At 39.3% G+C, this 22652-nt stretch overlaps 1 pseudogene; it reads left to right on the top strand.

Moving 5' to 3' along the window:
* Nucleotides 1-826: 826 nt before the first annotated feature.
* Nucleotides 827-5160, top strand: LOC102115484 (protein FAM133B pseudogene; annotated as a pseudogene).
* The last annotated feature ends 17492 nt before the right edge of the window (nt 5161-22652 follow it).

The raw sequence follows: 22652 nt of genomic DNA, 5'->3' as shown, positions 1-22652 counted from the left end.
CTTCCAGCTTTGAGTGAGGCCTTGAGCAGAAAAAGGTATCAAAGCAGGACCAGGCCACTGTGCAATCAGCCCTGTCACTTGGTCTATATAATTCAACAGACCCCATGCTAAGAGGTGTCATGTGGTGGGAAAACATGTAGTAAAGAGTGTTTGGCAAGCTCAAGTGAAAGAATCACAACTCAGATCCCTGAGGTTGTGGAGTAAAACCATGCCATCAACAGCAAAGTATGTGCCCTTAAAAACAGCTCTTATTTTTGGTGTGTTTGGGTCCAGAAGTGATGGAAAAATTGACCATGAGAGACCAAGTGACCATCTGGAAATGCTTATGCACTGAATTCTGTAGGATCCACTAAACCATAAAACCACATGATGCTTACTCATGCCTTCCAGTCCTGCTTGTAGCAGTCCATTGTAAGGGAGTGCTGATATATGTGGGATTAAACCTGAACAGGGCTGGAAGGCATGAGTAAGTTTCATGACTAGGGAACCAAGACCCCATATCACCAAGCACAGCTGTACCAATCAGTGCCCCCAACCCTTGCACTTATGAACATATTTGGGCAGGAATGAGGGAGTGTGGGCCAGAGGGGTCCTGTATGACCAGATGAAAGAAAGAAAGAAGCCAAAGCTTGGTTTATGGATGGATTGGCTCAGTATGTGGATGAATACCAAAAAATAGAAAGTGGCTTCATTACAACCACATTCAGGGAAAGAGAGTAAAGAAGAAATCTTCCCACTAGTAGACCTATGAGCAGTATAACTGGTCATCCACTTTGGATCGAAGGAGAAATGACCCAAGGCAAAAATATATATAAATTCCGAGGAAATGGCCAATGGCCTAGTTGTGCAGGCAGGGAACTGGAAAGAAAAGGACTGGAAGATCAGAGACAAGGAGTCTAAGGAAAAGGCATGTAGGTAGACAAATGAGTAAACGTATAAAGTGTCAAGACTTGTGTCTTACATGTGGATACCCACAGAAAGTATCTACCATGGAAAAAGCCCTGAACAACCAAGTAAAATGAAATGACTCAGCCTTTTGACATTAGCTAGTCTCTGTTATTGGTTACCCGGAGCAGGCACGATGGACATATGAACAGGGTGGACATGGTGGCAGAAATGGAGGCTATGTGTGAGCCTGGCAGCATGAACCTCACTTACCAATGCCTGTCTACCTACTATTACCTCTGAACATCCAACAGAGATAAACATTGAATCTTCAATATGGCATATTCCTTGAGGGAATCAACCAGCCACTTAGTAGCAAGTTGACCACATGGAACCCCTCCATCCTGGAAAGACCAGACAGCCATTCATCCTCACAGGGACAGGTACCTGTCCTAGGCACGTGTTTTCCTTTCCTGCCTGCCCTTAGCGGGCAACTTTACCAAGGGCTTATGAAGTACCTCATCCACAGACCTGGAAACCCACACAACAAAGCATCCAACCAGGAGACCTACTTCACCGTGAAGGCAGTGTGAAAGTGGGCCCGTGACCCTGGGAAAGACAGATCACATACTGCACCATCCCGAGGTGGCCAGCTTCATAGAATGCTGGAACAGCCTACTCCAGCTAGGTAACAAAAGTTCTTTGTCATTTTTATCATTCAAATGCCATATTTCACCATGGGGATGCAAGAAGTGGAAAATCCTGATGTGCAGAGAGAAGTGAATGAAGTAATTACATAGAGGGAAGCAGAAGCAACAGACTGAGAGAGACTGAGTACCCACAGATCTCAGATGTCCAGGTAGCCACAGCCCACGAGACACCTCCGTTTTCTTTTTCTTTCTTTTTTTTCTTTCTTTAAGTTCTGGGATACATGTGCAGAACGTGCAGGTTTGTTACGTAGGCATAATGTGCCATGGTGGTTTGCTGTACCCATCAACCTGTCATCTAGGTTTTAAGCCCCACATGCATTAGGTAGTTGTCCTAATGCTCTCCCTCCCCTTGCCCCCCACCCACCAAAAGGCCCCAGACACCTCTGTTTTCTAACAATTAATCTACCCCTCTCTTTCATAAGCAAGCTTGATTTGGTTCCTATTATCTGCAACTAAAAGATCTTATCTAATACAATCAATTTCAAAGAGGCAAACTTCTGCCTTCACCTGGTGAACTTTCCAATAAATAATACAGTTGTCCCAAAATGGAAAATGCTTCTCTTATCATTTTGAAGTTTAGACAGCCCTTCATCACTGTGTAGAAGAAAATCTGTCTATTATAAATAGTTGAACTACATAAACTGAAGGTCTCTTGCCAGTTTGAGATCCTCTGACAAATATCAGGAAAGGCATGATATGGAAAATAGAATAGTTTCACTCTTTTGGGAAATAAAAAATAATGAGTCTCCAAGTGCTCGATAACATTCCAAGAGAGGATGTGTGCGAATGTATTACATTGCAGGGGGAAAACTGACAGATTCTAGATTTAGCATTTTTTTAGAAAACTGGAACCAAAGTTTACAATGTTTTCTCTTTTATTAAATTAACACACACAAAAAGCCTAGAAGCTCAGTATTTGGGATGCATAAAATATAAAAATAAAATAACAAATGAAGTGGCTTTTAAATGTATGTTTTTATTTACTGGCTGAAATGAAAATTGAAAAAGATCGCACAAAATTGTTTAGCAAAATGCTCTAGTATGCTTTCTCTTGATATCACTGCCAACAATGCCCTCTAGTGGTAAACCAAGTAGGCACTGAATAATGTAGGAAAAAATGAAACAAGCCTGCTAACCACATTGGTAACATTCTCATGAAAATATGAACTTTTAGTGCAGAAGGACCTGCGGCAGGCCCACTTCAGCTGCCTCCCCAGCCAGGTTTCCCTTGGTGGGTGACTGTGTCCCTTGATGAGTGACTGTACGCTCACTCAGGCACCAAGGGGAAGCAGGACCATCGGGTAGCCTACGTGAATCCAACAGCAATGGCCAGATCAAGGGGTCCAATCCAGTCTTAAGGGCCAGCAATCCAGGATTATCTCAGTCATCCAAGGCCTATCTGGGAAGAAGTGCAAGAGCAACTAGAAAAGAAAAAGGCGTCAAGGCTTTGGGTGAATTTGAAGAAAAAACTAGAAAAACACAGGAAGAAATTAAGTGGAAGTGAGAGCTTATCCAAAAAAAAGAGAAAGAAAAGAAAAAGAAGAAGAAATCTGGTAGGTATTCATCGTCTTCATCATGCTCTGATTCTTCCAGCAGTTCTTCTGATTCTGAGGATGAGGATAAGAAACAAGGAAAAGGGAGAAAGAAAAAGAACCATTCACATAAATCTTCTGAAAGCTCCATGTCAGAAACTGAATCAGACAGTAAGGATAGAAAGACAATAAGGATAAAAGACTTCTTTTTAAAGAAAAAGAAGGACCCAACTGAGAAAGAAAAAGGCTATGAAAGGACTCAGCAAAAAGAAACCCATATTCTGAAGATAAATCTTTATCACATGAGTCCTTGTCAGGATCAGAGGATATTGAGGAGATACGAGCAAAAAAGAAGAAAAGCAGTGAAGAATAAGAAAAAACAACACAAACAAGGAAAAAGGAGCATAAGAAGCACAGTAAGAAGAGAAAGACGGCTGCTAGTTCAAGTCCTGACTCATCATAACATGAAGAAAATCCAGGATTCCCTTATAGAGAAAGTACAACATCTAAGGAAATTTCAACTGTGAAAATTACAACATATTTACTATAATGCATGAATTTTCTTGTTTTTAGAATTATCCTTTGACTGGCCGGGGGCGCAGTGGCTCACACCTGTAATCCCAGCACTTTGGGAGGCCAAGGCAGGTGGATCACCTGAGGTCAGAAGTTTGAGACCAGCCTGGCTAACATGGTGAAACCCCGTCGCCACTAAAAATACAAAAATTAGCTGGGCGTGGTGGCTCGTGCCTGTAATCCCAGCTACTCGGGAGGCTGAGGCAGAAAAATCACTTGAACCCGGGAGGCAGTGAGCCGAGATGGTGCCACTGCACTCCAGACTGGACAGCAGAGTGAGACTCCATCTCAAAAAAAAAAAAAAAAAAAAAAAAGAATTATCCCTGGACTGCTCAGTAGCCATTCAGATGCTGCTGTGTGCAAGGGCCATAAATGTTGCCTGCTGCTTGAGCATCTATTATTTTCTCTTCCAGTGCTTGATAACTCTGGGAGATAATACACTGCAGTAGCACTAGTGGTTATGATATTTGGGAATAAAATTAATATTTTTGGCTAGAAATGTACAATGATAAATCAACAGAAATCCAACCTGAATACATCTTTAAGAGGGAATCAGAAATGGCCAGATGTTAAAAATTTTAAAGTGGTTAACATTTTTGAAGTAAGGATTACATTGATATTTCAAAATCCATACCCTGTAGATAAGTATGTTTTAAATTTTTCCCTGTGTAGACTTTTATTTACCTGGAAAAGGTGCTTTTTAGGATGGAGGGAGGAGGTGGTTTGCTATCTCTTTAGCTAGCAGAACCACATGCCCTTGATCCTCACACATCCTGTATCTGAGGAAAGAGTAACCAGGCTTTATGGAGAGGTCAGAGCTGGGTGCCAGGAGTCCTGCCCTTTACTGAGCTTAGGGACGTAATCGGATTCTGTCATACTCTTCTTTGAATGAACCAGAGAAACAGCCCTTTGCAGCATGAGAAAGTCCCAAAACCCCTGGGATTTACCTCCACTTCAATAATACTGAATATTTTTTGGCATTAGAATATGCTACGTCATATGAATTAATTTTGATGACACTTTGGCTTTGGAGAGAAATCGTTTCAAATAGACACTGGTACACTGGTACTTTTTGAACTTGAAAACTAAATATTCTAAAATGCACGTTTTATACTGTAAAGTTTTAATTCGTCAGGAAAATTCCATTAACCAGTGATAGTTCCTTTGTTTTTTGTATGAACTTTGTTTAGGCTGCAATGTCTAGCTTTTGTTAACTCCTTTCTCTTGCTGTCTTAAGTTCACTACTGTGTTTAATGGCACACTTACCAAGATATTGAGCCTATAAAAAGCAGGGTTTTGATTTAAAAAAAAAAAACACAGCTTCATATTGAGGCTGAGACTTACCACAAACAAGTTGAGTAGCAAGCGTGGTATGCTGTGTCTTGTTACATAAAGCTATCGCCAGAATCTTAGCAAATATACTGTCTTAAAAGTTAAAAACCAAACAGAAAAAAAGAAAATATGAACTTTTACACTTCCAGTTGGCAACTGAATGTTATATTTGGCAATAAAATGAACCTTTACAAGGTACTGCAGCATATACCTTAAAGCACAAGCACGTCAAAGCCAATTTTCCCTGCGGTTTTCCTGAACGTATGCCAAACAGCACAGGAGAAGAGCCATCTGTAAGGTCTCTTTGGGGCATTTTGGGGTCACAACTTCCACTGGTATCTTAAAATTAATTAAAATCTGCTTTTATGGAGGATGACATCATTCACCAAAAAAACTGCTTTTAAACTCGATTACCTTCAAGAATTATAGCATCAGGCACCAACAACGTCTTGTTCCCACTTTCAAGATTTGATCTGAATTCTGAACTCATCAACCAGATAAAATCCCTTTGCTTCAGAATTCTTCAAACCGCAGCTCTCAACTGGTGGGGCAAGCCGGCCAAAACAAGTTACAGTTATAGGAATAACATTTCTCTAAGCGTGGCTCAGCAAAGAGCTTCCCAGAGGAACTGCAGGTGAAGTAAAAGAAAGGAGGCAACTTACACAGCTTATTCCCCTCTAATTCAAACTGGCTCTAGTGCTCTTATGTAAATCTGGCTTAAGATGTCTTTGTCTTTGCAAATTGTTCTCCTTTCTCTCCCCTCCAAGCCTCCTTCCTTCATACTTTCTAATCGTTCTTTCTTGCCTTCAGTAACTGACTGAATATGTGTGTGGTATGGAGAGGCACTTAGAACCTCTTATGACAACTGTATCTGTATGAGAACATTTGCTCTGGATGACTTTGTGTAAAGTATTAACTTACTAGCCTGTTCCAGGAATTCTTTTATTTAAACAGAAAGAAACACATCCTCAGAGAACTATGCTGTAAGTTGACAAGGACTGTTAATATTAACATTAATTCCTTTAGGAAGACAGAATGACCACATTCTGTGAATGCGAAATGTTTCCTAGTTTTGCATTGGTGAAAAGGAATTCATAGACTAAATAATAACTCTTGCCTGTATCAACCTTAAACAAAGACTCATGAGGCAACCTGAACTTCAATATCATTTTCTCCATTGCCATTTCTGCTGCACCGGAAACAGTCTTTGGAGTCAGGTGGCTGGCCTAGGTGTAAATCCCACCATTGCCAGACTTAGCTGCGCTGTTGAGCAAGTCATTTACACAAGCTAAATAAGGAGCTGTTTGGAGACTCACAGAGCAATTATCTGACAATTTTACCTACATCTAGCACTAGGCCAAGTGAAAACACAAAGATGTGTAGGTGCCAAGACGGCAGGAAATACTACTGTGTTTCCCAAGTATACTATATAGAATGATCCCTAACTTATTTGATCCTGGAGCCCTTTTTTCTCAGAGCAGGGTAAAAAAAAATACTCTTTAGAAAATGCTAATACAGGATGTTCTCTGGAAGTTTTCAAATTGAAATTATATCCCTTGCATTTCTTCAGTCCCACTAGCCTCATTTATATTTTATTTTATTTTGAGATACGATCTCATCGTGTTGCCTAGGCTGAAGTGCAGTGGCACAATCACAGTTCACTGTAACCTCGACCTCCCAGGCTGAAGTGATCCTCCCACCTCAGCCTCCTGAGCAGCTGGGACTACAGATGCAGGCCACTATGCTTGGTTCATTTTTTATTATTTTTTTGTAGAGATAGGGTCTTGCTATATTGCCCAGACTGGTCTTGAACTCCTGGCCTCAAGCGATCCTCCTACCTTGGCTTCCCAAAGTGCTGGGGTTACAGGCATGAACCACCACACTCAGATACACTAGCCTCATTTCAAATGCTCAGTAGCCACACGTGGCGATGGCTACCATATTGGACAGCGCTGAATTGAACATCCCATCAAAGCAGAGAGGTCGTCTATTGGACAGCACTAGTCTAGAGTTCTCCTCATAACAATGTAATTATATTCAAACTCTAGCCCTTAAGAAACTCACAAAAATAGTAACTTTAGAGTAGAGAAAACCGCAAAGCAGCAGCTTAGCCAAGTATCAAAGATAACATTTCTGGTAATAGGACAAATAGACATTATGTACCTCCTGTTATGCCATCCTAGGAAGAACACAACATCTCATGTATGATATTTCTGCCAAAAACACATAACCTGAATCTAATCATTAGAAAACATCAAACACAAGGGGAAGGATATTCTACAAAATAACTGGCCTGTACTCTTTATAATGTCAAGATCGCCGGGCGCAGTGGCTCATGCCTGTAATCCCACCACTTTGGGAGGCCGAGGCTGGCAGATTGCCTGAGCTCAGGAGTTTGAGACCAGCCTGGACAACATGGTGAAACCCCGTCTCTACTAAAAATACAAAAATTAGCTGGACGTAGTGATGTGCGCCTGTAATCCCAGCTACTTTGGAGGGTGAGACAGGGGAATCGCTTGAACCCAGGAGGCAGAGGTTGCAGTGAGCCGAGATGGTGCCACTGCACTCCAGCCTGGGCAACAGAGCAAGACTCTGTCTCAAAATAAATAAATTAATTAATTAAAAGAAAATAAAACGTCAAGATCATAAAAGACAAAGAAAGGCTAAGAAACTGTACCAGATTAAAGGAGACTAAAGAGACATGGTAACTCAATGTAATTCATGATCCTTAATTAGATCTTGACCAGGGAAAGAATAACCGTAAAAGAAAGCACTGGAACGATTGATCAAATGGACTGTGGGTTATACAATAGTATTATTAAAATGTTCATTTTCTTGATTTTGATCATTGTGGTGTGGTCATGTAAGAGAAAGTCCTTCATCTTAGGAAATATACACTGAAGTATTTAAAAATAAAGGAGCACTCTCTGGGTTCCAATTAAGATGGAGATAGCATACCCCACCCTGTCTCTCCTCCTGAATGTAACAGGAAACCTTGGAAAGGATGTATCATGTAAACCATCTGAGGACTTTGAAAAAGAGAATGGTAGAAAGCAGGTTAGGAAAGGCAAACTGAGCTCTAAGAGCTACTAAAGTAAGGGGTGAGTCCTCCTTTTTTAAATCTGATTTCTCCCAGCCTGGACTCAAAGGCAACCTGAAACCCAAAAGTACGTACAAGGTGCAGACAAAAATTGTTCTAAGAGGCATTCTCTCTTTCTTGTCTGAGGAGCAGGAAAAGGGTCTCCTATGGGTTAGAGGTAGTAGAAGAAATGTTCTGGGGTTTTATTTCCTCTCTTGTCCCAGCTCCTAGGCAATCCCACTCTGGCATAGAAGCAGCAATAGCTGGACCAATGCTTAAAAATGAGAGAGGGGTATCCTTCTGTCTGACCAGAGGAAGCATGGATGCAAGGGTGTGAGACACATCAGTCCTGCTACTTATTTCGGTCTGTCCTCTCACCACTTGGTCCCTGAGGCAGACACAGTTGTGGAAAGTGTATAACAGACCAGGGAAACTAAGGCAGTGGCTAATACGGAATACCAGGAAGATGTTACCTGGAAGCAGCAAAGATCTCCCTGGGGAAATCTTGGAAAGAAAGAAGCTCTAGAAAGTGATATGGGATCTAAGATGCATGAATCACTGGACCCATGTTTTAGCTGTGCCTTTAGATCTGACCCTAAATAGCAGGCAAAAGACAATGAGAACTGATCTACAGGGTGGACCACTGCCCAAGTCCCAGAATAGCCACTGAATGTCACACACACACACACACACAGGATGGATATAAGTAGCACTGCAAAGCCTTTGAACCTTGAACTGACATTGGAACCAGAGCCAACAGAAGGTGGGATAGGAATTTACAACCTAAACTTAAATTTGTCAGTTTCCTGGTAAAACAAGCAAAATGCCCTATAGGATTTAACAAAACCCAGAGTCCCAAAATATCATATTCAAAATGTCCAGAATCAAATACATAATTATTCAACATATGAAGAACCAGAAAAATCTTCACATCTCTTAGGGAAAAAGATAATCAACAGCCTTGAACATAGATGTTAAAATTAGACAAAGGCTTCCCGGTTATTAAAATCATTCTCCAATAAGTGTGAACACTCTTGAAACAAATGTAAAGACAGAAATTCTCAGAAGAGAAATAGGAAATATAAAAAAGAAGCAAAAGAAAATTTTAGAACTGAAAAAAATATAATAGCTGAAATTGAAAATTTACTGGATTGGGTGACTAAATGAACTTGAAGATAGATCAGTAAAATTACCCAATCTGTACTATAGAGATAAAAAAGATTTTTAAAACATGAGCAGAGCCTAATACATCTGTGTGACAATACCAAAAGATTTAACATTTGTGTTACTGGAATTTCAAAAGAAAAAGAGATTCATGCAGAAAGATACTTGAAGAAATAAAGGACTAAAATATTCCCCAATATTGCAAAAGATATAAACTTGCAGATTAAAAAGGTTTAGTAAACCCCAAACAGAACAAATTTGAAGAAATACACACCCAGATAATATAATCAAACTACTGAAAACTAAAGACAAAAGAAAATACCTTGAAAACAGCCAGAGAAAAATGATATGATGTTTTTGTTTTTGTTTTTGTTTTTTCGAGACAGAGTCTCTGTGACCAGGCTGGAGTGCAGTGGTGCAATCTTGGCTCACTGCAACCTCCGCCTCCTGGGTTCAAGTGATTCTCCTGCCTCAGCCTCCCTGGTAGCTGGGACTACGGGCGCACCACCACACCCAGCTAATTTTTTGTATTTTTAGTAGAGACGGGGTTTCACCATGTTGGCCATGATGGCCTCGATCTCTTGACCCTGTGATCTGCCCTCCTCAGCCTCCCAAAGTGCTGAGATTACAGGTGTGAGCCAACACCCCTGAGTGGCAATGATGATTTTTACATGACTTCATATTTCTCATCAGAAACCATGAAAACCAGTAAGCAGTGAAACATTTTTTAAATGCTGAAATAAAATAGCTTTTAACTGAGAATTCTATATCCAGTTAAAATATCCTTCAGGAATGCAGGCAAAATGAAGACATTCTCAGAAAAAGGAAGACTGAGAGAATACATCATTAGCAGATCTGCCCCCCCCCCAAAAAAAATGCCAGATAAAGTTTTTCAGATAGAAGAGAAATAATAAGAGTGGAAAAGCTTATGAATAAATCAAAGAAGACCTAAATAAATGGAGTGGCAAACTATGTTCATGGACTAGAAGATTCTGTATAATTACCTTGTCATTTCTCTTCAAATTCATCTGTAGATTCAATGCAATTCCAGTTAAATCCCAGAATAATTTTTTTTTTTTGTAGATGTAAACAAGCTGATTCTAAAATTTACATAGAAAAGTAAAGGAGCTGGAATAGTCAGAAAATTTTTTTAAGTAAGAATAAAGTTAGAGGATTCACAGTAGACAATTTTAACACTTATTATAAAGCTACAATAGTAAATGCAGTATGGTATTGCCAAAGTGGTAGACACACAGATAAGTAGTAGAAACAGGGTTTCACCATGTTGGTCAGGCTGGTCTCCAACTCCTAACTTCAAATGATCCACCCTCCTCGGCCTCCCAAAGTGCTAGGATTACAAGCATGAGCCACTAGGCCCAGCCAGAAGTGCATTTTTTTTTTTTTTTTTTTTTTTTGCTTTCCACTTTTTAATTATTATTTCCTCTTTATTTATTTTTTATTATTACACTTTAAGTTCTAGGGTTCATGTTCACAATGTGCAGGTTTGTTACATATGTATACATGTGCCATGTTGGTGTGCTGCACCCATTAACTCATCATTTACATTAGGTATATCTCCTAATGCTATCCCTTCCCCTCCCCCCAACCCATGACAGACCCCAGTGTGTGATGTTCTCCACCCTGTGTCCAAGTGTTCTCATTATTTAATTCCCACCTATGAGTGAGAACATGCGGTGTTTGGTTTTCTGTCCTTGCGATCCTTTGCTGAGAATGATGGTTTCCAGCTTCATCAATGTCCCTACAAAGGACATGAACTTATCCTTTTTTATGGCTGCATAGTATTCCATGGTGTATATGTGCCACATTTTCTTAATCCAGTCTGTCATTGATGGACATTTGGGTTGATTCCAAGTCTTTGCTATTGTGAACAGTGCCGCAATAAACATATGTGTGCATGTGTCTTTATAGCAGCATGATTTATAATCCTTTGGGTATATACCCAGTAAAGGGATGGCTGGATCAAATGGTATTTCTAGTTGTAGATCCTTGAGGAATCGCCATACTGTCTTCCACAATGGTTGAACTAGTTTACAATCCCACCAATAGTGTAAAAGTGTTCCTATTTCTCCACATCCTCTCCAGCACCTGTTGTTTCCTGACTTTTTAATGATTGCCATTCTAACTGGTGTGAGATGGTATCTCATTGTGGTTTTGGTTTGCATTTCTCTGATGTCTAGTGATGATGAGCATTTTTTCATGTGTCTGTTGGCTACATAAATGTCTTCTTTTGAGAAGTAACCTTCTTTTGTTCATAACCTTTGCCCACTTTTTGATGGGGTTGTTTTTTTCTTGTAAATTTGTTTGAGTTCTTTGTAGATTTTGGATATTAGTCCTTTGTCCTTTGTCAGATGAGTAGATTGCAAAAATGTTCTCCCCTTCTGTAGGTTGCCTGTTCACTCTGATGAGAGTTTATTTTGCTGTGCAGAAGCTCTTTAGTTTAATTAGATCCCATTTGTCAATTTTGGCTTTTGTTGCCATTGCTTTTGGTGTTTTAGTCATGAAGTCCCTGCCCATGCCTATGTCCTGAAGGGTATTGCCTAGGTTTTCTTCTAGAGTTTTTATGGTTTTAGGTCTAACATTTAAGTCTTTAATCCATCTTGAATTAATTTTTGTATAAGGTGTGAGGAAAGGATCCAGTTTCAGCTTTCTACATGTGGCTAGCCAGTTTTCCCAGCACCAGTTATTAAATAGGGAATCCTTTCCCCATTTCTTGTTTTTGTCAGGTTTGTCAAAGATCAAATGGTTGTACATGTGTGGTATTATTTCTGAGGACTCTGTTCTGTTCCATTGGTCTATATCTCTGTTTTGGTATCAGTACCATGCTGTTTTGGTTACTGTAGCCTTGTAGTATAGTTTGAAGTCAGGTAGCGTGATGCCTCCAGCTTTGTTCTTTTGGCTTAGGATTGTCTTGGCAATGCAGGCTTTTTTTTTGGTTCCATATGAACTTTAAAGTAGTTTTTTTCCAATTCTGTGAAGAAAGTCCTTGCTAGCTTGATGGGGATGCCATTGAATCTATAAATTACCTTGGGCAGTATGGCCATTTTCACGATATTGATTCTTCCTATCCATGAGCATGGAATATTCTTCCATTTGTTTGTGTCCTCTTTTATTTCATCGAGCAGTGGTTTGTAGTTCTCCTTGAAGAGGTCCTTCACATCCCTGGTAAGTTGGATTCCTAGGTATTTTATTCTCTTTGAAGCAGTTGTGAATGGGAGTTCACTCATGATTTGCCTGTCTGTTCGTCTGTTACTGGTGTATAAGAATGCTTGTGATTTTTGCACATTGATTTTGTATCCTGAGACTTTGCTGAAGTTGCTTATCAACTTAAGGAGATTTTGGGCTGAGACGATGGGGTTTTCTAAATATACAATCATGTGATCTGCAAACTGGAAATATTTTACTTCCTCTTTTCCTAATTGAATACCCTTTATTCTTTCTTCTGCCTGATTGCCCTGGCCAGAACTTCCAACACTATGTTGAATAGGAGCGGTGAGAGAGGGCATCCCTGTCTTGTGCCAGTTTTCAAAAGGAATGCTTCTAGTTTTTGCCCATTCAGTATGATATTGGCTGTGGGTTTGTCATAAATAGCTCTTATTATTTTGAGATACGTTCCATCAATACCGAATTTATTGAGAGTTTTTAGCATGAAGGGCTGTTGAATTTTGTCAAAGGCCTTTTCTGCATCTATTGAGATAATCACATGGTTTTTGTCTTTAGTTCTGTTTATATGCTGGATTATGTTTATTGATTTGCATATATTGAACCAGCCTTGCATCCCAGGGATGAAGCCCACTTGATCATGGTGGATAAGCTTTTTGATGTGCTGCTGGATTCAGTTTGCCACTATTTTATTGAGGATTTTTGCATTGATGTTCATCAGGGATATTGGTCTAAAATTCTCTTTTTTTATTGTGTCTCTGCCAGGCTTTGGTATCAGGATGATGTTGACCTCATAAAATGAATTAGGGAGGATTCCCTCTTTGTTTCAGAAGGAATGGTACCAGCTCCTCCTTGTATCTCTGGTAGATTTCAGCTGTGAATCCGTCTGGTCCTGGACTTTTTTTGATTGGTAGGCTATTAATTATTGCCTCAATTTCAGAGCCTGTTATTGGTCTATTCAGGGATTCAGCTTCTTCCTGGTTTAGTCTTGGGAGGGTGTATGTGTCCAGGAATTTATCCATTTCTTCTAGATTTTCTAGTTTATTTGCATAGAGGTGTTTATAGTATTCTCTGATGGTAGCTTGTATTTCTGTGGGGTGGGTGGTGATATCCCCTTTATCATTTTTTATTGCATCTATTTGATTCTTCTCTCTTTTCTTATTTATTAGTCTTGCTAGTGGTCTATCAATTTTGCTGATCTTTTCAACAAACTGGCTCCTGGATTCATTGATTTTTTGAAGGGTTTTTTGTGTCTCTATCTCCTTCAGTTCTGCTCTGATCTTAGTTATTTCTTGCCTTCTGCTAGCTTCCATCTAAAAAAAAAAAAAAAATTTTTTTTAGGTGGAGTTTCACTCTTGTTGCCCAGGCTGGAGTGCAATGGCATGATCTTGGCTCACTGCAACCTCCGCCTCCCGGGTTCAAGTGATTTTCCTGCCCCAGCCTCCCGAGTAGCTGGGATTACAGGCATGTGCCACCATGCCTCGCTAATTTTGTATTTTTAGTAGAGACGGGGTTTCTCCATGTTGGTCAGGCTGGTCTCGAACTCACGACCTCAGGTGATCCACCCGCCTTGGCCTGCCAAAGTGCTGGCATTACAGGCACCCAGCTGGAAATGCACTTCATGGTGGCTCAAGTCTGTAATCCCAGCACTTTGAGAGGATCACTTGATCCTGGAAGTTCCAAACCAGCCTGGGCAACATGACGAGACCTCAGCTCTACAAAATAAATACAAAAATTAGCCAAGTGTGGTGAAGCTCACACCTGGGACTGGGTCCCAGGAAGTCGAGGCTGCAGCAAACCGTGATTGCGCCACTACACTGCAGCCTGGGCAGCAGAGCAAGACCCTGTCTCCAAAAATAAAAATAAAAATATAAAAGTGCCCGGGTGCGGTGGCTCACGCCTGTAATCCCAGCACTTTGGGAGGCCTAGGTGGGTGGATCACAAGGTCAGGAGATCGAGACCATCCTGGCTAACATGGTGAAACCCCGTCTCCACTAAAAACACAAAAAATTAGCGGGGCTGTAGTGGGCCCCTGTAGTCCCAGCTACTCCGGAGACTGAGGCAGGAGAATGGCGTGAACCCGGGAGGTGGAGCTTGCAGTGAGCCGAGATCGTGCCACTGCACTCCAGCCTGGGTGACACAGGGACACTCTGTCTCAAAAAAATAAAAAATAAAAAAGTGCTTTTCCAATAAAATATGTTTTTTAAAAATCTTCAAGAATATCATAACACATATGCTGTGTCAGCCTTTTTGTTATTCTTCACATTAAGTGCGATCTCTCTCCTGTGTCTGAGCTTGAGAAGTCCCACACAATAACCGTGGAATAGCAGTAGTCCTCAATGTATCCTTTGTGGGAACCAGGAGTACTGAGTTGAGGAGAACTCCCAGGCCAAGTTCAGGCTTATTGAGGAAGAGTTCTATTACTGACTAGTGATGCTTCTCATAGGTGCAGGCCAGGTTTCTGGCAGGATGTATGCCAGGAATATCCTAATGCAGCTTATATCATCCTCTTACTGTTTACATTGTTTCTTCTTCAAATCACCGCTTAAAGCTCTAACAGTCAATGAAATTTTTATTTATTGGGGACTTCTCAGTAAAGCAGTGTGGGACTTCTCAAGCTCAGACGTAGGACAGAGATCAAATTGAGTGTGAAGAATAACAAAATGTTAACACAACATACATTTTATGATATTCTTGAAGGTATTTTTAAAATAAAATATACATGTTCTTTATCTCATCAACATAGTTCTAAATACTAATAGCCTTATTAGAGATGGCTTACCTTGTTGCTTTTAGTTAAAATCTTGTATCACTAATTATTTATCTTTTCATGTTCTCCTTTCTTTTGTACCTTTTATCCAAATATAAGTGTGTATTTTATGTTGCCTAAACAATTGACATAGTCTTAGCTCTTTCCTCGCCTCATCTTTCCACACTTTCATCCTACACATGGTGATTTTCTAAAGTATAGAATAGATCAGATTTATTGATCTGGTGTGGCTACAAACCAGTCTATGCTAAGCATGAGAGACATTTGCTATGATGATTCAATCCCTACTGTAACCAATTCAGATCCACAGGAAAAGACCAACATGCAAATAGATTGTTACAATACCCTGAAAAACTCCTACTACAATTTTCTTTCTTTGTTTTTGTTTTTGAGAAGGAGTCTCACTCTGTCGCCTAGGCTGGAGTGCAGTGGCACAATCTCAGCTCACTGCAAGCTCCTCCTTCCAGATTCAAACAATTCTCCTGCCTCAGCCTCCCTAGAAGCTGGGATTACAGGCACACGTCCCACGCCCAACTAATTTTTTTATTTTTAGTAGAGGCAGGGTTTCACCATGTTGGCCAGGCTGGTCTTGAACTCCTGACCTCATGTGATCTGCCGCCTGCCTTGGCCTCCCAAAGTGCTGGAATTACTGGCATGAGCCACCTTGCCCAGCCCTACAATTTTCTTGCATGTGAAAGAAGAGCAAGAATGGTACATGCTTCCCAGAGGATGCAGAGTTACAGCTTGTAAAGTGCTTGGCATATGATTTGACACATAGTAATCATACATACACACTAGTCACTAATATAATTACATCCAAGTGCCAAGTACAGTGTTATAAGTTATCATTATTCTATCTTGCAGGATAGTGGATTTAAATCATTTTTTCAAGCCACCCAACGAGTCAGGGAATTTTGAACAGAGCCAAAATTTTGAAGTCTGTTATCCCAAATCTCCGACAAGGGAATACTAGTTTCCAAATAAAATAAACTGCGTCCTTTTAATGTTGTCATCCGTTTCTAACTGCTTTTGAGAATCTTTCCACGATGTATTTCAGCAGAAGATGATCCCCATCTTTTTCTCAATCATGAGGTTTACAGTCAGTGACGTTATCCCCACATCCTATTTAACTGTACTGTCCTCTACAATTTTCACCAGCCCTCACAGCTCAGGTATGTTCCTCCCAACACTCATACATATTTATTGACATTAAATAAAATCTCCTCTTCAACAAAATGAATTATGAATAGTATATATCAAAAAATAATAGCTACAACGAAAGGTCAGACTAGGAAATCAGACCCAAAACTTCTAGCACTCTGAGGATTTGAAAAATAAAATGACATGATGCTTTTCTGAATCCCGAAGATAATCTCTCGAGTGTCCCAAAGAAAGCCTGGAGCACAAGGATAAGAATTGAAAACTGTGGCACATTTCCAAACATGTCCAAAGAGCATGTTCGTTCCCAGCTTCCAGGATACATCCAAAACAGAGCTTTTATTTTTTTCTTATCTCATATTATGGCTTTTTAGATGTGTCCCAGAATATTTTTTAATAGGCTGCTCTTATAAACAGGAGTGTGTAAGATTCTCACCGTGCAGTGGTGCAGAAATAAGAGAATACAAAGATCTGTGCTCTGAACTGAGCCCTGCCACGTAACTGCTGGCATGATTCTGTGCCAGGAACTTAATCATTTTGGACTTTGGTTTCTGAAGCTATAAACCTTAGAGATAAGACTATCTGATTGGGCGCAGTGGCTCACTCCTGTAATCCCAGCACTTTGGGAGGCCAAGGTGGATGGATCACCTGAGGTCAGGAGTTCAGGACCAGCCTGGCCAAAGTGGTGAAACCCTGTCTCTACTAAAACTACAAACATAAGCCGGGCATGGTGGTGGACGCCTGTGATCCCAGCTACTTGGCAGGCTGAGACAGCAGAATCGCTTGAACCCAGGAGGCTGAGGTTGCAGTGAGCCAAGATCACACCACTGCAATCCAGCCTGGACGACATATCTATTCTTATCTATCTCAATAAGTTGTTATTGAGAACAACAATTAGCATTTGTGTGGCAATGTAAAAACTAACTTTTTCCTCATAAACAGTATTTTATTTACTTACTATTACTGTTGAACTGAGTATTATTATTATTACAGTTATTATATTCTCCTGACAAATGAGGAAGCTGAGGCTCAAAGGATTTTAAATTAACCTGCCTCAGATCAGAGAAAGTGGTAAATTACATCTCCTAACTATACCTTTGCTTGCCCCAGTGGGTGGTAAATGCTTTGACTGCAGGGATTTCCTTTTAACGTCATAGTCTCTAGGCTGAGCATCAGCCCTGTGCATAACAGGCACTCAGTAAATATCTGACGAGCTGGGGAGAATCAAAGTAGAATAGTGAGAGTCTGGTTCACCAAGAGTCAACGAGAAGAGACATTAAATTTTATAGGCTATGAGGAAAAGCTCTCAACAGAAAATATGTATACTACTTCTACTTAAATTTAAAATAAAAAACCATACTGCAGGGTTATTTATCCTTTGAACACATTTAGGCATTGCATTTTAGGACACACCTGATTGGGTACAAGGAATAAAAACCTACTTGGTGAGGGAAAGAGACAAATTTTCTTTACAGAAGAATTCCACGTAATATCTAGAGATACTTCCTTCTTCAAGAGATAGAGCTTAATCCTCCTGCCCCTACTTTGACGGTGAGTGTGATGATTAATTTTATGTGTCGACTGGGCCACAGGGTGCCCAGATATTTACTCAAACATTATGTTGGGTGTTTCTGTGAAATGTTTTTGGAGGATATTAACATTAAATCAGTTGACTGAGTAAAGCAGATTGTTTTCCTTAATGTGGGTGGGCCTCATTCAATCAGTTGAGAGCCTGAATAGAATAAAAAGGCTGATCTTCCCTTGAATAAGAGGGAACTCCTCCTGCCTGACTGCCTTTGAGCTGGGACTTTGGTTTTTTCCTGCCTTCAGACTCAAAATAAAATGTTGGCTCTTCCTGGGTCTTGAGCCTACCAGCCTTCAGATTGGAACTACACCATGGGCTCTCCAGCGTCTCCTGCTTGATGACTCACTCTGCAGATATTGGGACTCATCAGCCTCCATAATTATGTGAGCCAATTACGTACAATAAATCTCTTTTACATAGCTATATATGGGTGTACTATATATATAGTACACACACGTACATATACATATATATGTATACATACATATATAGTGTGTGTATATATGTATGTGTATATACAGATATATATACATATATACACACATATAAATATATATAGTGTGTGTGTATATATACACATATATGTGTGTATATATATGTGTATATATATACACACACATATATAGGGTTTGTGTATCTTTACAAACCTATTGGTTTGGTTTCTCTGGAAAACAATGAATAATACATTGAACTGATGACTCACTTCCAAAGAATAAAGCCGGAAAAGAGAAAAATAGTAACACTGAATTAGAAAATCTGGCAAATACCATTTACTCCAAGTGATGAAAGTTAACCTCACCAGTGATGTCATGTGGATATCAGGTACCCCGATGATGTGTTGTGATGTAATGAGGAGGGTACTTTGCTTCTGTGGCATTCTTTTCCAAAACCCGTAAGCCACATCTAATCATGAGAGAAACAACAGACAAATCTAGATTGGGGATATTCTACAAAATACTGTCGAGGTCATGAAAAACAAGAAAAGTCTGAGAGACTGTCACTGACTAAAAGAGATGAAGGAGACATAGCAACTAGATATGGTGTCTGGAATGGCTCCTGAAGCAGAAAGAAGACGTTAATGGAAAAACTAGTGAAATCCAAATAAAGTCTGGAATTTTATCGATAGCAATGGCACGATGTTGGTTTCCTAGTTTTGACGAACATCCCGTGGAAATGTAGTATGTTAACAATGGAAAAATTGGATGAGAAATATACAGGAATTCTCTGTACTACTGTCACAACTTTTCTGCAAAGTTAAAATTATTTCAAAATTAAAAGTTTATTTTTTTAAACCGAATCAAATGTAAGTCTCAAGTGTACTGAATAATGCGTACATCCATAGGAAGGAATTACTTTCGGCTTCCACATGAGGCTTGGAGCTGGATAAACAAGCTCTGAAGCTCCTCCTCTGCTTCCCTCTCTGAACTCTCATTGATGCTCATCTCAGTTTTTTCCTGCACCACTGCCACATTTTTCTCTCTGAAGACTGACTTCCTTTGCCAAATTATTTAGTTACATTTGCCCATAAGAGAAATCTGTCTTGTCTTGTGTCAACCCTAATCCTAGCTCTATATCTCCTCGAATTTCCAATTCCCTACAGCATCTAATCACACTTCTCTGCCTTCGGGTGTAAATTATTGAGGGAGGGAACTAAGTTTGTTTAGCCCAGTCAATGGCCTGGTCCCCCTTGAGTTTGATGACCATTCCTGTTTTAATCAAGTAGAGTCTCTTGGTAGAAATATGACTCGATAGTCCCACCATAGTATCTGATTTTTGAAAGCTGAGAATAAGGAATAATTCTAAAGATACGGTCACCCCGGGGTGTGTCTGTTATATTATCTCTGCTCAACAGCATCTAAATCAGCACTGTAAATCCAAATTATTTCTAAAGACTTTATTGATTATGATAACAAATACTTGGATCTGAATGAAGGAGAGAAAAAATATTTTCTTTTTTTTAATTATCTCTGTCAAAAGGATTGGGAAAAAAATTATCTGATTGGGATAAATAGGTTGTTTGGAAAAAAAAAAGTTTACATTATTTGAATTGCAAAAGACAGATGCCCTCTAAGATGAAAGAAGAGACTCATAAAGGATTTTTGATTAACTTACTAAAGAATTAATATATTTTGGACCCTGACTCTGAGTTGTTCTTGTTGTCAAGAGAACCTATTTTGCATGAATATAATGAGATAATATGATTCTGTAAAATTCCTAAGATCATAAAGTCTCGGGCCTATCTATCAGTACAAGAATACTTTCCACAGCATTCTTTACAAAGAAATCAACACTTTGGTTGGGAGGAGAGAAGGAGGAAAGGAGGAAAGGAGAGAAGGAAGGAAGGAAGGAAGGAAGGAAGGAAGGAAGGAAGGAAGGAAGGAAGGAAGGAAGGGAGGGAGGGAGGGAGGGAGGGAGGGAGGGAGGGAGGGAGGGAGGGAGGGAGGAAGGAAGGCAGTCAGGCAGACAGGCAGGCAAGCACTCAACAAACCAGGACTAGTTTGGGGGAATTCCCTTAACATGATAGAAGGAATCAATGGAAAACTCACAGCCAATATCATACTTAATGTTGAAAGTTTGGAAACTTTAGCCCTAAAATGATGAACAATGAAGGAGAAAAGAATTTCTGCTCTTCCTACTTTTATTCAACATTACACTGAGGTTTTAACAAGGACAATTAGTTAGGAAAAGTAAATAAAGCATGTCCAGATTGGTAAGAAGTAAAACAATCTCCATTTGCAGATGACATAATCCTGTATACAGAAAATCCTAAGTAATGCATTAAAATGCTATGGAATCTAATAAGCAAATCCAAAAAAATTGCAGGATACAAGAGTAATATATAAAAACCAATGACTTTCTGTACAATATGAATGAACAGTCATAATAAAATTTAAACAAAAAATTCCATTTACAATTGTGTCAAAATACTGAGGAATAAATTTAACAGTGAGGCATGGTGGCTTACACCTGTAATCCCAGCACTTTGGGAGGCCAAGGTGGGTGGATTGCTTGAGCCCAGGAGTTTGAGACCAGCCTGGCCAACATAGCAAAACCCCAAAATACAAATATTAGCCAAGTGTGGTGGCGCATGCCTATAATGCCAGCTACTCAGGAGGCTGAGGCACAAGAATCACTTGAACTTGAGAGGCAGAGGTTGCAGTGAGCTGAGATTGCGCCACTACACTCCAGCCTGGGTCACAAAGTGAGACTGTTCCAAAATAAAATAAAATAAATTTAACAAAAGAAATATAAGATTTTTTAATAGAAGAAATATAAACCACTGCATGGTTAACAGACATTGAAGAAGACCTAAGTAAATGCAGACATTTCATGCTCATGTATTTGAAGACTTAATATTGTTAGAATGACAATACATCCCAAATTGATCTACAAATTCAACAGAATTCCTATCAAAATTCCAGCTGGCTTTTTTGTAGCATTTAAGCAGCTGATCCTAAAATTCATATGGAAATGCAAAGGACTCTGATTAACATAACAGCCTTGAAAAAGAAGAGCAAAATTGAAGAATTCATACTTCCTGTTCTCAAAACTTGCTACAAAGCTACAGGCATCAAGCAAGACTGTGCAGTACTAGTATAAGAATAGACATATAGATCAATGAAACAGACTTTTACCAGAGTAAACCCATACATTTATGGACAATTAATTTTTGAAGCAGGTGCCAAGACAATTCAAATGATCTGGGACAACTAGATATTCACAGTTAGAAGAATGAAGTTTCACTCCTGTTCTGCATTCTATCAAAAATTCACTGAAAATGGATCAAAGACCTAAACAATTAGTTTAGCACTTTACAAGTCCTAAAACTAAAACTCCTAGAAGAAAATTTAAGTGTAAATCATGTTTGTGACCTTGGATTAGGCAATGGTTTCTTAGGTATTATACCCAAAGCACAAACAACCAAAGAAAAAATAGATAATTTGAACCTCATCAAAACTAAACACTTTTGTCCTGCAAATGATACCATCAAGAAAGTTTTTAAAACCTGCAGAATTAAAGAAAATACTTTCAAATTAATATTTCATCAGGGAGTTTATTCAGAATATATTCTTAAAACCCTTATAACTCAATAATGAAAAAATAAATAACCCAATATTGCTGGGCATTTATGCAAAAGAAATAAAAACCTATGTTCCCACAACAACCTGTATATGAATGTTCATAGCAGCTTTATAAATAGTCAAAAAGTAGGAACAACTCAAATATCTTTTAATGGGTGAATGTGAAAACTGTGATACATCTGTCATACTATAGAATACTACACAGAAATAAAAAGGAATAGATTATTCATAGACACAACTTGAGTAAATCTCAAGGGAATTATGCTGAGTGAAAAAGCCGGTCTCAAAAGGTTACATGCTATATGATTCTATTTATTAATATATACAATTCTCAACAGGACAAAACTCTAGAGATAGAGATTAGAGTTTGCTAGAGGACAGGAAAAAGGATAGAGTGAGGTATGTGAATACAAAGTAATGAAGGAGTTCTTTTGTGATGATAGAACAGCTCTGTGTCTTGATGTGGTTACACAAATTTGTATATGAGATAAAATTACATGGAAATATACAACACACACACAAATGAATGCAGATTTAATCAAAGGTGAAACTGAATAAACTTTGTTGATAGTAATACTGATATAAATTTGCTGATTTTGATA

Source organism: Macaca fascicularis, chromosome 11 (genome assembly GCF_037993035.2).
Source record: "Macaca fascicularis isolate 582-1 chromosome 11, T2T-MFA8v1.1".
NCBI classification, from domain to species: domain Eukaryota; kingdom Metazoa; phylum Chordata; class Mammalia; order Primates; family Cercopithecidae; genus Macaca; species Macaca fascicularis.
The sequence above is the reverse complement of the archived record's forward strand: the minus strand, read 5'-3'. Positions and strand labels throughout refer to the sequence as shown.